The 17122-nt window shown below is 37.9% G+C and overlaps 1 protein-coding gene across 2 annotated transcripts in view; it reads right to left on the minus strand.

Moving 5' to 3' along the window:
* PTPRM (protein tyrosine phosphatase receptor type M) overlaps positions 1-17122 on the minus strand; it is a 788021-nt gene that overhangs the window by 437657 nt on the left and 333242 nt on the right. The gene's annotated exons all lie outside the window — the stretch shown is intronic.

Below are 17122 nucleotides of genomic sequence, written 5' to 3' on the forward strand. Positions count from 1 at the left end.
TCCCAAACAGTATACAATAGGAAGGAAAAGTCACCTCATCTTGGGTAAAAGATCAAATATTGAGAAGAATTTTCCTTCTCTGGTGGCACTGCATTGTTTCTATATTATAAAGGGGTCAGTTACTATCTTGTCACAGTTTAAAATTAAATGAACTCATTTTTAACACTTTCAAGAATGATAAATTCCCTATAATTTTCTTAGAAGCAGTCTACACTGACCTCTTCCCACAAGACAAGGATATTCCTTGAAATTCACATCGTGAATATCCATAAGTGAATACTTCTAAAAAAGGAATATACAAACCAAACTAAATGTGCGGAGATAATTAACTGAAAAGCATATAGCACTACTAAATGTATACTTAGAATTAGGGATGCATGACAATATTTAAATATCTGTGAGATTAATCAATCTAATGCATATCATTTAAATTTGTGTCATTACCAGCAATTTCAGACAAGTAGACTCCCACTTTGAAAATGAGATCTAGCATAGCTGCCGAAAGACTGGCAATCACTGAGGCCTCGTGTAAGATGAATGAAATGAGTGGAGGACAAACCACAAAACTATAAAAGAGCAAGGGAGCAGCAGGAGAGCAGTTGGAATAATGAAAGAATAAAAGGAAAAGGGAGGAAAAAGTAAAACATACAAAGTAGAAAGAAGGGGGAAACAGTACAGAAACAAAATCACAAAGGAATGGAGATGTTCTGGACAAACCATAGGAGAAAGGAGGAGCAGAGAAGAGTAAAGATTCAAAGACAGAAGAGACACAGGTGGGGAGAGGCACAGGTACGGAAGCAGACCAACAGCCCAAACACTAGAGAAAGACCTAAATTACATGAGGAGAGACGGTCCTTGAACAATATTTATTCTTTTCCTTTGAAATCCTGACATTCGTACTTTCAAAATAGTCCCCTTATTTCTTGATGCTGAAAAATGTGTCAGGTCCAAAAGTAACTTTGTGTTCTATATCAGTTCGAATGTCATTATCAGATAACATGTATAATGAAGCATCCATAGGTGGGTTAATGGAGAAGAAATAAGAGAATGTCCTCACAGCACTGGGTGGGGAGAGAGATCTCACCCTTCACTTGCTTAGTGTCAAATCCTATTTCTTGGGCATTTAGGAAAGGAGGAAGACACTGCATTTAGGACCATTGTCAAGGCATCAGGCAGATCCCCTATGATATCACTGTGGACAAGAGGAGAGCAATAGGGTACAAATGCCAGGCAAGTCAGACGCACCAGAAGAAACCTATGAACCACCTGATCACATGGCTGCTTGTCAGCGTGGGGGTGGGAGTGTGTTTCTGGAGCTTGGGTACAGGTTATTTCCTTGATTCCTTCAAAATATCTATCAGTGCCTTTGACAAAGTCTTTGATGTGTCTTTGAAAGGTACAGGTAACAATGAACCAGCCCATCAATGAATAAAACAGAATAAAAGAAAAAGACTTCAACAAAGCCTAACAATGAATTAAATTAACAAGATAAACATCATCCTAAGTAAATGTAAATCAATCCTGTACTTCCTCCTTATAAAATCAGATTTTACAACTAGGTAACTGGAGAGGTGACTTAGAAGTACCTTCATCATGTAAAGATATATGAAGGTTGGAAAGTGGATATTTTAAAAACCTAATTCAATTTTGTTTTATTAATAGAAATAAATTATCTAGAGAGATGGTGCTAGGAGACACCCCCGGAGACAGCAGTATGCTCCTGGCACCCCACATTCTAAGGAGCACACAAGAAGAAGCCTTGCTCAGAGGAACATGAACAGGACGCTGCAACACTCATCTTCTCCGCAGGTGAAGAGATGCTAAGTGCCCAGAAACAGCTGACTCAAGAGGGAGAGGATGGCTGTCTTCCAATATTAAAACACCAGGAACGTAAAATGAGAACTGCACTTGAATGTCACGGCCATGGGGCCCTATCACTTATCTGAAACTCTTGGGGTGAAATGTGGCTCAGAATTCAGATATGTTTTTAATTATTAAGTTATGTATACTGTTTATTATGTGATTCCCTCATGAGAGACTGAATCAGCATCCTATTACCAAACATATTGATATTTCTGCATCAAAAGATATGAATATTTACTATAAGGAGGAAAAATCAAAGGTCATCAATAGCTTCGTATCAGTTCAGTGCATGATTTGTCAATAAATAAATTATAAAAAAGGGCAGGTTTTGCTATAAATTATACATGAAAAATTTTCAGTTTTTAGCTTTGGGAATAAAAGAGTGACCTCCAAGAGTGTACACAACCAGTCTCACCCACCGGCACACACCACCATTGTTTCCCCCATACACACACTCTGACGTCACTCTGCCATGAGCCCCCACCACTCCTCTCCTTATCTCAGCTCCAGCCATACCCCACTCCTCTCTTTACCACCCAGGCATACTCCTCTTTCTCCTCCTCTTCCTCCTCCATGAATGTTCTCCCTATCTTATCCCCACAGTTAACTCCTTCATCTCCTTCCAGTCAGTGAAGCCTACCCAGACCCCAGATTTAAAATTGAAACAAGCTCCTTTGTGGTGTTGCTTGTCCCCTATCTCCTGAATAGCTTCTCCTAAATGCAACTGATCACTGGCTAACATTGAATACTATGTGCTTCCTTGTCATGGCATCTTTATTTCCCCTCACTAGAACAAGTCCCACAAAGGCAGGGATCACTGCCAGGTTTTTTACTGCTGTTTCTCTAGCATGGTGGTAATATTAAAACAGATTTAGGCACTGAATGGATGACTGAGCAAGATGATTTTTAAGATGCCTTTTGGTCCCCAGATACATTTCCTCAGGTCAGAATTAAACAGGGAAGTATGGAGAACACTGGCCAGCCAGTTTCCTCTGATGCAAGGAGGTATGGAAGACACATGGGTCTCTTTCCCTGTGTGCTTTTCCACGTGACAGTGATGACCAGAGAGGGCAATGTGTTCACAACCTCCCATATACTCTTGAGCATCTAGGAAACTACGGGGAAATGTTGTGTTATTCTTGCAGAACAAAATGAGGAAGATGTACACTTAGGTAGAGAAAGCAAATTTGTCAACCAGTTTTCTCTCACTTTTTACAGAGTTAGAACAGTCCTGCCAAGGACTGGAGCTCTATGTTCTTTCCCTTTTAAAAAAATATTTTATTATTTATTTTCAGACAGAGGGGAAAGGAAGGAGAAAGAGAGGGAGAGAAACATCAATGTGTGGTTGCCTCTTTCACACTCCCTACTGGGGACCTGGCCTGCCACCCAGGCCTGTGTCCTTACTGGGAATCGAACTGGCAACCCTTTGGTTCACAGGCCAGTGCTCAATCCACTGAGCCACACCAGCCAGGGCAAAGAGTTCTATGTTCTTAATACCATGACAGCAGGACAATGAAAAATCACCACGGAGGGGCATTCCTGTTGTTCTTTACAATCTTAGTCCACTGGGAGAGAGAGCCTAAGACCCCCCAATTGTCAAGAAAGAAAAAAACACCCATGCTCAATGAAGAGCATGGCATTTGAATGTCCATGGTTCTTAAAAAAATTGCTGACCCATCTTTTGTTAACTTAATGAGACCACCATAATGGCCATATCTGAGAGGAAATGACCTTGGTGGGTTAAATATAGCTTTTTATAAACAAGAGTATCTTTAAACATGCATGTATTTCAATTCGAGCAAGCTAGAAAAATACTTAAAAGGTATTTAACTCAGACTTAGAACCTTCTTTATGCAGTGGACTAATGCTAAGACTTCTAAATGAACAGTAATTTATTAGCAAAAAGATGCACATTAAGTCTTTCAGAAATAGTTTCACAATAATCAGAGCAATGATTGAAAAAAAATTGAGGTCTAGGAAGTTACCAGCAATTGGAGCAAATTAATCAATTCCAAGCATTCCGTAGCCCTTCTGAGTGCACAAGCTTAGAGGAGGTATGGGCCAGTCACCCTTCCTCGGCCATACAGATGGGGATTGAACTGAGCTCTCATTTATTCAATAGGGGAAATAGCCTCTATTATCTCACTTTCAAATATGCTCATTTGTAAGGTACTGATTGAAATTCTTAACACTGGGGTCACTAATAACAGCAGCAGGGCCTGGGATAATTTTGTTTAAAACATTTTATGTAATCTAAATCCAATAATTACTGAATACCTCAACAAATCTACTTTCTGGAGCCCATATATATTTATTTTAATAAAAAATAAGATAATGCCAACCTTGGATTTCTAGGCTACAGCCAAGCTAACACAAATATTTATTAATTTGGAATACTAGAACCAGAAGTTCTTACTAATATCATTTCTATAAATACACAGAGTCTGGCACAAATAACACCCCTATTTTATTATACAATCTTTTATTACAAAATCATAAGCATATAATTCTGTAGCATAACAATATCACACTCAAGTATACCATATGACATTTTAGGTGAAATGTTCAAATTAAAAACTGTAAGTTATACACCTATATTATTACCCTACCAACCACCCTCAAGCTGGTGTTACTTCTGCTGGACCCTGAATATTCCCAAGTATACATCGATTAGCTAGTGGATATACAGCTAGCCAACTAATATGCCGCTATCCAAAATGATAAATTATTTGAACATATAATAGTCTTATAGGAGCGTCTGAGTAAAAAATTTAGAACTTCATTCTGATATTTAGACACAGTTCATTTAATTATATATTTGTAATATTTGAGTATTATTTAAGCAACTTATGTTTCAATTTTATTTAGCAGTTCATCCAAAAATATAGTATATACATAATAAATGTCATTGTAAATACCAATGAAGTTAGAAGTTCTTTAGTCTTAAAATCAAATATCCGACTGTTGACTGAATTAACCCAGGCACATCAAACTGAGGGGCCTAATACTGACATTTCCTTTAGGGCTAACGGTTTGGGTGTGGAAGGCAAGGACTTGACCCTATTTATTTCAAAACTGCAATGATGGCACTCCAACATGAGGAAGATGCTAGTGCCTGTGTAATCATTCATGATCTAAGAGACTAAGCTAGTCATAAACATGGCCCGCTAAGAACATCACTTTTCCCCAGTCTGTATGTCCTAAAATATACAATTCTTTCTGAAAACATAGTTGAAAAAGGATAAAGATGCAAGATAACGAAGGCTGAAATAAAAGCCCTGTAGTTCAGAATTTGTATTGTAATCGTCAGAATGATCTCAGGACATACATTTTATTCTTAAATCTATGTGGGTGTACATATGTATATATCCTAGCTCTGTCTCATGGAAAGATCCGGAAACATTAAATAGCAGTAATGAGTACCTCTGTGGTCAGAATGTAATTCCTAATTACTAGTTCCCACTAAAAAACAATCAAGACTCCATGAAGAAATGGCTGATTCTAGGTCATTAAAGTGGAAAATCTGAAAATATAAGCCTGGAATATATTGTCACACCAGAAAGCGAGAAAGCCATCTGAGATGGCCCAGAGCAGAGGTCACCGTCCTGAGTAAGCCCCACTGTTTAGGGGCAGGAGATGTGAGCAGCAGTGAAGATAATATATATGATGGGTCAAAACACATCAAATGTGTTTAAATCTTCAACTTGATGATGATGACGACAATAAAAACAACACCACTAACTCTAATATACCCTTGGTCACTTTTAGGTCACTTTTAGGTCAGTGAACTATGTCATTATTTTGGAAACTTGCTAAAAAAGACCTTTAAAGTATCAAATATTTATGCCATCTTGTCTTTATGATTTAAGTGTCAGGGTACCAAACAGTTGATATGAAAGAGCTCTTCTTTTTTAAAAGTACCCCAGGTACTACGCAAAGAAGGACTGACATAACTGAGCCAGTCTGCAACCCAACCCTTAATGAATGAATAAACCTAGGAATAATCATCAATGGCTGACAGGGTCACAGAAACACAATTTGCTAGAAACACAATACCAGCCAAAAGAACACATTAAATGATACTGCTGGAAGGTAATGAGCAAAACTCAAGATATGCACAGGACAAACACAGTTTCAGCACAAAGAGCCACCGTAAATAGAGGGAAACGGGTGGAGATACTAAGATAATAAGGACTTAGGGGATCAGTATCCAGTTGTAAAGTATAAACTTTATTGCAATGACAATTCAAACAATCTGCTAAAATAAATAAATTTATAAGACAGTCAAGTAAATGTGAACACTGACTTTTTCAGGGCTTACATAGTGACTATTACTATTATTTTAAGGGCTCTTATTTTTTACAGCAGGGCCTGAGGCTAAATCTACCTCCCACCCCCGTTTTGTACAACTTGCAAGCTAAGAGCAATTTTTACATTTTTAACTAGTAGGAAAAAATCAAAATAATAATAATATTTTGTGACAATCAAACTTATAGGAAATTTGGGCTTCAGTGTCCATAGATAAAGCTGTATTGAACACAGTTACACTCTCTTTATAGGTTGTCTGTGGCTTCTTTCCTGCTATGTGGAAGGAAGGATTGAAGAATTGAGACATAGTCGACTGGCCTGCAAAAATTTGCTATCTGGCCCTTTACAGAAAAAGTTTGCCAACCCATGTTTTACAGAAACATTTACAAGTTAAATGATAAGATGAATGAGACTGTTCCAAAATAATCAGAGGGGAAACAGGTGGAAATATAGATGAAGCAATTGGCCACATAGTTAGTTGTTGAAGTTGGATGCTTAATATGTTAAGTTCATTATATTATTCTTCTACCTCTGAATGAATTTATGGTTTCTATAATAAAAGTAAAATGAAGCTTTTCTTCAAAGAAGCAATTAGAAAGTAATCTCACATTTTTGTATTATTGAATGACTATTTTAACCATGATGATTTCTCTAGGAAAAGAGATGGTTTTGCTGCTGGCTTATACATAGTCCAGTGCTATATGAATCAAAGAATCATTTTGTCAAGGTATCCACTTCCTGCAAAAGAGTCAAGCCATTTATATGGTAAAGGTACCACCAGAGTAGAAGAGAAAATACAGTTTGGTAAAGCGACCATATCCCAGGGGTAGCAGCCTTATTCTGTAGCAACATTTTTAATAATAAGTAACAATCACATACCCAGCATACCGAATGTGTATAATATACATTTGTTGAATGAAAGTAATAATCAGTTTTCAGATGTTAAGAATAAACAAAAACAATATCAATTTGTCACTTTTCCTTTGTGCTTAATGGACATCACTTTGTATAACAGAGACAAATACAATTTTATTACACTTGGGCAACAGCCAATTTCCTTTCCTTTGAATGAAGGGAATGGAGGATGGCACTTTTATAAACAGGAGAGATGCAGAAGAGAACACTGGTCTGCCCCATGATTTCAAAGTTCACCCACTGTGGAAATGTCCTGGCTGTCGCTGTATGCCACACAGAGATGTCTATGCCCCTGTCTCAAACTGGGTCACACTGGGACAAAAAGCAGCATGGTTTTTTATTCTACTTGTACAGTCCTGAGCACAGTTTTGAAATTAAAACCCATCAAAAGTTGTCAAACTTTCTTTCCATATCAAAGCAGGACCTAAGTAAAGTTTCCTCACTCTATTCTTGGTACATAATTCCAGAGTAGCAGTGGAATGAAAATCATCTAGGACTTTTCAACTGTGCCTGAGGCAGATACACAAACCTCCCAGCTAAAACATTTTCCATTTTTCCCTCTGATTCCAGAAAGAAGAGACAGAGAGGAAAACCCTAGAGACTCTAACAGTGTCCAAACTCTCCAGGACCCTTTCTGCAAGGCCTGGGGACTAAAAGGAGACGCCGGAACAGGCAGAGCGTTAGGATCCTCAGCCTCAATACGGAGTTCTGAAGCACCCATTCCATCTTCCCTTCTTAGGGTAGAGCTGTGGATGCTTGGAAGCAAGAAAAACAAATGAATCTTTTGATAAAACAAGAAAAGAAACAGAACAAATGCTTTGGTGGTTCTTGGTCCAAAGAAAGCAGTCCTTAAAATTAGTAGTTGATACGTTTCCCTTCTGCCCTCCAAACTGAACCATCCTGACCTGCGATTTTCCCAGAGAAATTCAGGTTCCTGTGGAGGAGCAATCCCACTGCTGCTCCAGCTTTACCTAGTACATCCTGCTCGAAACACCAGCTGCTTATATCTTCTTTGACTAAATCAGGTAATGTCACAAAGTAAAATACATTAATTTCTCCAAGAATCTCCCTAGGCATGTCATACTGTTTCGTCAATGTACAATAAGTCTGTACCTTTAAATGTAGGTAATTCAAAATCATACCAAATTAAAATACATAATATATGCTTCAAGGCTTTTGATGGCATTAGGATGAATGTTCAATATTGTTATATATATATATATATATACACACACACACAACACACACACATATATATGTATTTAACAGACTAAAACAATAATGGATGTGATTTCAACAACTCAATTTTAAGGAGCAAATGGTTCCTATAGCAACTGTAGACAGTCCTTTTTATACATTCCTGGTATTTTTTATGATGGTAAGTGATGTTAAATTTATGCTTTAATATATATGGTGTAAAATACTCAAGTTAAGCTTGCCCAGGGAACCATAATTTTACTCCTTTCCAAATCATTTTGTAGCTTTTATATATAATAGCAAAATTGTTCTCATATACAGTTGTGATTTTTTTCCCTCTCATTATCTACAAATGAAACTAAAAGTCACCATGAAAAGTTGACTAAATATACACATTCCTTAAAACAAAGCTAAGGAAAAACTCCACACATGTGAATATAACTTTAATTTTAAATTCTGACAAAAATTATCACTTAAATCAATACATGAGGTTTATGAATCTATGAGGAAATACCTGTGTCTTTCTACCATGCAAGAGGTGTGTGGTTAAGAATGTAGATTCTGGACTTAATGGCCTGGTTCAAATCCCAGCTCCTATTACTAACAATGGGCTACTGGAAAAAAAAATCACTGAAACCTCTTGAGCCTCAGTTTCTTCTCTAAATGGGCGTATAAGAAAGAGAGTTCTTCTAAGGATCAGTTCAGAAAAAAAAAATTGCTCCCTGGCTGGTGTGGCTCAGTGGACTGAGTGCCGGCCTGTGAATCCAAGGGTCTCTGGTTCAATTCCCAGTCTAGGGCACATGCCTGGGTTGCAGGCCAGGTCCCTAGTAGGGGGTGCATGAGAGGCAGCCACACATTGATGTTTCTCTCCCTCTCCCCCTCCCTTCCCCTCTCTCTAAAAATAAATAAATAAAATCTTTAAAAAAAATGCCTGAATTATAATATAATCTAGTAGAGTACCTGGCACACAGCAGTATCCAGAAAATGCAGTTATAATTATTTTATTTCAAATATATCTGTTGAAGTCAGTAATGTAAATGATATTAAAAAATTATAATTTATTCATTTATGTGCAATATTCAGAAGACCTATTCTTATGAAAATCATTTTAATTTACAAAAATATCAAGATTTTCCCTTTGCTCCCAAAACTCAGCTCTAAAATTATCTGAGCTCAGAAAAAATATAAGAAATTTATTAGGCTGGTAAAAAATACTATTTTCACAATTGGGTAACTTAATACTATTAAGTAGAATTATATATCAAATTCTCAAAAGAAAAAAAAGAATCTCTGAACCAACGATCAAAAACTTTTGATCCCAAGTGAATATTATTTTAAAAAATGAGCTTCCCAAATTAACAGCTCATACTGAATTACACGTCACACAAACAAAGTGAGTGCGGTAGGTTTCATTCATTAATTGCTGCGACATAGGCCTGTTATCATGGTGAGAACTCAAGTGGATTATGCTTCATAGAGGTGTGTGGCAAGAGGTCCTATGGCAAGAAAGTTTTTTTTAAAGGGGAAATTAAAGAACAAAATTTTACAACAGAGAATGAAAGTGCCTAGGAAAGGGGTACATGAAATGAAGGCCTTGGAAAGACAGTATGTTGATTGCATTTGCTTCTAAAATTCCTCTAACTTTGAGGAAAAGTTGCTATATATTCTGAAATAGCACGAGCGCCGCTAGGTTCTATATGTCCCTCTTCTCCTCAAAGACCATCCCCCTGAAAATGAACCTAAAACAAGCATCCCAGAAAAACAGAGTTTGTGCCTGTTTTCCTGGTCTAATACGGGCCTTTGAGCTTCACCTGAAGGAGACACATGATTTTTTCGGTCAGTCAGTAGGCCAAGTGCCGCGAACAGGTATTTACTGAGTGTTTGTTACGTGGCAGGCAGTATTCTGATGCTGTGTTGCAACCGTTGTTTTTAATGGTACTTCACAGTAATGTCATCTGACTTCCTTTTCTATTCCACAAACGGATGCATGTTATGAAATCAACTCTGATGCCTTACTTCTAATAAATAGCAAGCTGTCTTCTAAAACAGTATAACTGAAATGTATTTTATTATGATGATTCTCAAGTTGTCACATACTTTCACAGTAAATCTGAGAATATGTGGCCCAAAGGCCAATTTTACTTGAAATACAAGGTTAATCAGTAGAAAAAAGGTTAATCAGAAGAAAACTGTCCAAGTGACAAAATTTACTAATTTGTAAATAAGCAAAAATATTTATACTTATAATTTATGTTCACTAGCAAGTAAGTATCATGATAAATACATAATGTATGACTGTGTTAAAGTTCCCTATTTTTTCTGGGCTTCTGTCTTCTCATTAATAAAATGAGGAATTTAGTTTAAAGACTGTCCAAAACTCAGATGTTACATAATTTTGTGATTCTAAAAAGTAAGCCATTTAATAGTAATAGGGCTTTATAATCAAGAGAAAATGGTTATTTTCCAGGTTTCCTTCACCAGCTGCTATTTACCCAACGTGCACATGTAAATCCCTGGCTTGAGCAAAGAGGACATTCATCTACTGTTAAAAGGCATTTCCCCCTCCATTGCTTCCTTGCTTTCTGCCGTTTGTCCTGGAGGCTGAACCGCTTTCATTTCTCACCCAATTCTGAGTTTGATGTTGTAGCTGCAGGCCGTAAACCAAGTACTTGTATTCCCCCCAAATTCATATGATGATGAACCCTAATGCCCAATACAACGGCACTGGAGGTCAGGCATTTGGGAGATAATTAGGTTTAGATTAGAGTGGAGCTCTCCCATGAAGGGATTGGTGTACTTATGTGGCATGACAAGTCCAGATATCTCTCTCTCTCTCTCCCCCCCCCCCACTCCTCCCTCTCTCTCTCTGTAAGAATACAGCCAGAATAAGGCTTCCTGCAAACCAGGAAGTGGCCCTCACCTAGAATCCCATCATGCATGCTGGTACCTTGATCTTGCACTTTCAGTCTCCCAAAGTGTAAGAAATAAATGCCTGTTGTTTAAGTCGCCCAGTCTACGGTAGTTTGTTACAGCAGCCCAAGATGACTAAGACACTGAGAGTAATGAATGGAGGAGCCTCTGCAATGTATCAAAAATTAATTAAATGGTATAAGTTTAAAAAATGCCCACAAGGTACCTACAATCCCTGCTAAAGAATGTGCACAGGCCATCTTCAGATTTATTTACAAACATGATCACTGTCTTTGGAGATCATCTCTGCTTACTGAAAGACTGAAAGAGGTATCATAAATATTAATTCTCAAGGAAAAAAGGTATGGGGAGGCCTGTCCAGTAAATATCCATCCACACAATATGAAAAATAGAGACATTTGTTCAAGATATAAGCTACAAGAAACACTGTACGCAGGAAAATGATGCCTCGGTCCCCTTCAAAGTAGGTACCTAGGGACCTCACACAGTTCTCCCAATTGTCATTAGCTGCCCTGTCATACTTTCCTGAATCTCATCAATGGTCTAAAATCTCTTCCCTTTCAAAGGTGATTTTAATTTTGGGAAAAGTCAGGAGTCACAGGGTGCCCCATCTGGACTGTAGCGGGGCTAAATCACCTGGATGATTTGATGTTTCACCAAAAATTTCTGCATGAGACATGATGCATGAGCTGGTGCGTTGTCATGACGAAACTGCCAATCACCAGATGCCCATAACTATGGTCATTTTCATCCTATTGCATCTCTCAACCAAGGAAGAACATTGAGGTAGTTAGTACTCTGTACTAATTGTTTGGCCTGAAAGTGGCACACTCTTGATGGACAATACCTTCCCAATCAAAAAACATAGTTAATATGATTAACATGGTTGAGATCTTGCTGAGACTTTGCTGCGCCTTCTTTGGGTGTGGAGAACCAGGTGACTTCCATTGGGACGACTGGGTCTTCATTTCAGGATAATGGCTGTAGACCCACCATTAATCTCTGGTTATGACCTTCTTGAGTTAATCTTGTTCATTAGTAGTGGCTTGAATCAAATCATTAGTGACTGTAGCACAATGTTCCTTCTGCTCTGGTAACATAAGCTGCAGAATGATTTTGCCACAACACATTTCATGCAAGATCCTGCGTCAAAATCCCAGACACAGTTTTTGGAATCCCCACATCAGCTTCTAGTTCTTGCACTCCCGGACGCCTTTCTCTGTTGATTGCAGCCATACATGTTCAACATTGTAGGAGTTCTGCTTGTTGCAGGCCTTCTAGGACGTGGGTCACTTTCAACAGATTCTCAACCAGCTTTGAAACATTTGTGCTGCACTTTTATTTGTGCTGTGCTCGTTGCATCACCTGTGAAATCCTTCTGAATCATCCAAATAGTTTCTGCAGAGGATTGTTCAAGCTTAATGCAAAATTTGATGCAGATTCATTGCTGTACTCGCTCAGTCATTTTGAATGTGATGACCACACAGTACACATGCTCACTCAGTAATGTCTGCCACCCTCAGTGACTAGTGCAGTGAAGTCATCATTGTTCACATATGCACATTCCAGTTCACTCTCCTTGCCTGTCAAGTTACATTGATGTCACACAAACCATTATGGTTATATTACCAATGGCTAGACTTTTTCTGGACAGATCTTGTATGTAGGAAAATAAAATTTAAATACTCTGTGAAACCATCACCTGCTGCAAATCTTCATTACTAGTGGAATTCCTGCCTCACATACAGGTTAACAGAAACCATTATTGCAAGTGCAGGACGTTAGTCTTATTTCATCTTAAATCCCATTTTCTCTTCTCAGTAATATATATATATACATATACATACATGCATCTATACTCTAAAATATTTTCAAAATGTAAGCTCCACAAGTGATAGAAAGTTGATATATCAAAAAATATGGTCATGTTTTGGGTGCTTGAATGAGTTTACAAACACAACTCATTTGACTGTCTCCCCTGGTTACGTCAATGTTCTATGCATAGACTGCCAATCTGACGGCATATAGCAAGGATCTTCAACAAATCTGTTTCCCATCAGTTTTGTACAATAAAAAGTTTTGTAGATGCTGTTTTCTACTGTACATTGTCTGCAAGGTGTTTGAAGTACTTTGCAGCTATAACAATAGATGTTCATGAACTGTGTTTTATTTTCTTGTCTAGAAAAACTGATTCTGCATTGGCAATAACCTGTGTGGCCGTAGACGCAATGAAGAAAATGTAAGCAGATGGGACACATCTGTTAATCATAAACATTTCTTCATTAGTGTCATCATCAGATTTATTTGTGTTATATTTCTGTGAAAGACTCTGACAGTGCTGACAGAGATCATATTTAATCTATATTTTAAAACAATCAAAACAGGCCCTGGACAGTTAGCGCAGTTGGTTAGAATGCTGTCCCGAAATGCCAAGGTTGCAGCACATACAAGAATCAACAAATGAATGCATCAATAAGTAGAATAACAAATCAATGTTTCCTCTCTAATCAATAAATAAAATTAAAAAACAATCAAAGCATTGGCCATTTCTCTTAGGTGTGGATCCCTATGTACATGAAATACATATGGACTTTTTAGTTTTGTTCAGGACAGCTCCTTGGTGTTAATCACGTAATGTCAGTCACATCCAAATTTTTGTAACAAAGTGGCAAGAGCATATTGTCTACTCACTCAGCACTGGGGTATGAGAAGATGGCAAAGTAGAGTGGAATTAATCAGCAGTAAAGAAAAAGTGAAGACACAGAGGTGTACTATTACCAGCTATGCTATTCACCTTCGTGACCTTTGACAATGCTGCCCCTCAACCTCCTCATCTGTGGAAGAATTATAAGACCATATGATATACACATGAAACCCTATACAAAATGCACGTAGTAGGTAGAATTCAAAAGATGGTAACACAAGTAACACAAATTATTGCAAATGATGGTGCTCCAAAACACTGATGTTCCCCAAATGAAGATGTATTAGTAATTTCTAAATCTTGACTTACTCTTGGGAAGATTCAAATTATAGACAAATCTAAAAATTTTTTAAAATTCTATTTTCTGCCTGGATTTCAGAATTATTTTGAGGATCCAAATGAGTTTATATGCAAGAAAGAATTTCTGAAACTGCTAGAGCATTAGTATAATAAGGAAGATGTGTCCATAGTTATACCTCTAGACTAGACAGAACTGCTCCTTGATTCCAGGTTTGCTTCTCTCTACAACATACACAGAATAGCCTGAGGCAAAGGGCTTGGCCATAGCCCGAGAGGAGAGGAGGGCTCTGCAAAACTGTCACCTGCTGCAAATCTTCATTACTGCTGGAAGTCTCTCCTCACATACAGGTTAATAGAAACCATTATTGCAAGTAAAGGATGCTAGTCTTATTTCATCAGCTACTAAAAAATCTCTCTCCACAAAATGACTATTCAACCACAGGAAACACAACAATTAACAGTAAAGTTATTTTAACCTCAGAAAGATTCACAAACCAAATAGCATACAAAGTCCCGGACAAACCAAGTTTCACTCAGAATTTCAAAGTCACAACAGTTCTATCTTTGTCATCCCATTCTGGGCACAGCCATGTGGAAATCTGCAGGGTACAAAGCAGTCCATGACGGTAACAAGGGAAAAAGAAAGGACTGGGAAACAGACAAAGAACCACATTAATGAATGGATTATAAAAACAATTTACCAGCCCTGGTTGGTGTGGCTCATTTGGTTCCTCATCCCATTCACCAAAAGGACACAGGTTCCATTCCCAGTCAGGGCATGTCCCTGGGTTGTAGGTTTGGTACCAGATGGGGGCATGTACAAGAGGCAACCAATCAATATTTCTCTTTCACAGTGATGTTTTTTTCTCTCTCTCTCTCCCTTGCTTCCCCTCGCTCTACAGTCAATAAGCATGTTCTTGGGTGAGGACAAAAAAATTACCAACACAATAATCAAATTTGACAGAACAAAAGCAAGAGAGACCCCATGCATGAGAAATTCAGAAGGAGGCTACTGAACACAGGTGCCAGCTGTAACTTACGTCTGCCTTTTACTTTCCTAGCTTGGAACACGTGTTGCACGTTGCTTCATACTAATGACTGTCAACCCTGGACACACACTGGAGTCACCTGGGAATCATTTAACAAAACATTGAAGGCAGGGCCCTGACCGAGACCAATTACATCAGAATCCTGGTGCAGACCAGACTTTAAAAAACAAGCAAAACTCTCCATGTGGAGTAGTGGAGTCAGGATGGAGAACTCTGCACTTAGACCCCATTTTGTTTTTTTTCAAAGTAGCAGCTTTCTCCCTACAACACGACAGATTTTCTTTAAAATAGTCTCTCACTTTGTAAGAAGAAGTCAAGATCTCCAACACCCAAGGAAATGCTCAAGTTTAAGCATGAGTATCCTAAGTCCAAGATATTTGCAAAAATGTAAAGAACAAATTGAATCCTCAACTTGCCTATAAATTCTTGGGAATATCTAAGACTCTGTTGAGGAGAGAGCTTGGACTTAATATTGTATTTTTTCAAGTAACTTAATACAAAATCAGGAACAAAAAAATTTTCCATGAAAAATTAAGATTTCTAGAGATAAATCAAAGATGACAAGGATAGTTTAATTTTTAAAAGGTCATTAATGCATTGTGAAAAATGACAATTAAAATGTCTCATCAATTACCATAGACAGCTAATCTTGATGGAATTTAATACCAAATGACCATGAAGAAAATAATTCTCAATCACTAACATCAAACATCTGAAATAATTGGAAAGTGGGATAAAAAGAAAAAAGTCAAATACTGAAGAATAGAGTCACACACAGTTTTCACACACTGAAAGAGCTTTTAAAGTAGCAATTATACAATTTTTAGAAAAAAGGGAACAGTAAAGTTGGATTTGGTAGATACTATTTCAGTCCTCTGCATACATACATTCCTCCTTCCTGGCTAGAGGACACGCACAGGGACAGTAGGACATGGGTAAAGAGAGTGACATCAAAGTAGAAGGTGAGGAGTTGTGCAGAGGCCCAATTCTGTTTAAGAAGCCTCCTCCAGAGTGTGTTCCTCATTTGCCAACACCTCACTGACTCATCTGTACAGCACATTTGGCTACTTTCCTTTTTCTCCAGAAACGGCGGATGAAAAAGGCCATTTATTTCAGTTGCAATGATTACAGGAGATAAGGGATTTGAAAATTGTAGAGTGTCATGCCAATGCGACACCTCACAATCATTACTGCACAGCAGCAGCAGAGGTGCAGTAGAGGGTTGGAGAGGTGATGTGTACGGAGGAAAAGTTAGCATGCAGGAAGTGCGAACTAAGGTGAAATGGAAAAGATACACAGAAAGGTTAAAACGCGGAGCAGCTCAGTAGCAAATGTGGTAAGTAAATAATTAACCAAACCAAAATAAAACCAACTATAGGATCTATAAGGAGATGGGGGGGCGGGGATCAACAGTACTCAAGGTGAAGAATGAGCAGGCTGCAGATCAATGCTTGAAATGAAGAAACAAGAACGAAATTGGAGAATTCTGTGGGAGAGGAAATGAAACCTAGAGGCTAAAGAAGTGGGTAGCACTCTGGTTAGAGCAGGCAGGTCACTCATTCTGTCAGAATTATTCAGACCATGGATCTAACTGTGAAATTGTTCGCCATGCAAAATACATATGGAGATATTTGAAAGACTGTAAAACACACAAATTACGATCACCCTAAAAATGTCTACTTAAAATTCTCAAAGGTAAAAGATGTGTTATTAATTTTCTAAGTTTAAGCTTATTGCTGTGTAAATTCAAATTACAGAAAGGCCTATAAGCATGTGTATGTGAAAGAGAGAGAGAGAATCTTTGGATTTTTCTCTAAAAGAAGAGTAGGGGAAGAGTACTATTTTGTGTTTTCAT

The sequence above is a fragment of the Desmodus rotundus genome, chromosome 10 (assembly GCF_022682495.2).
Source record: "Desmodus rotundus isolate HL8 chromosome 10, HLdesRot8A.1, whole genome shotgun sequence".
NCBI lineage: Eukaryota > Metazoa > Chordata > Mammalia > Chiroptera > Phyllostomidae > Desmodus > Desmodus rotundus.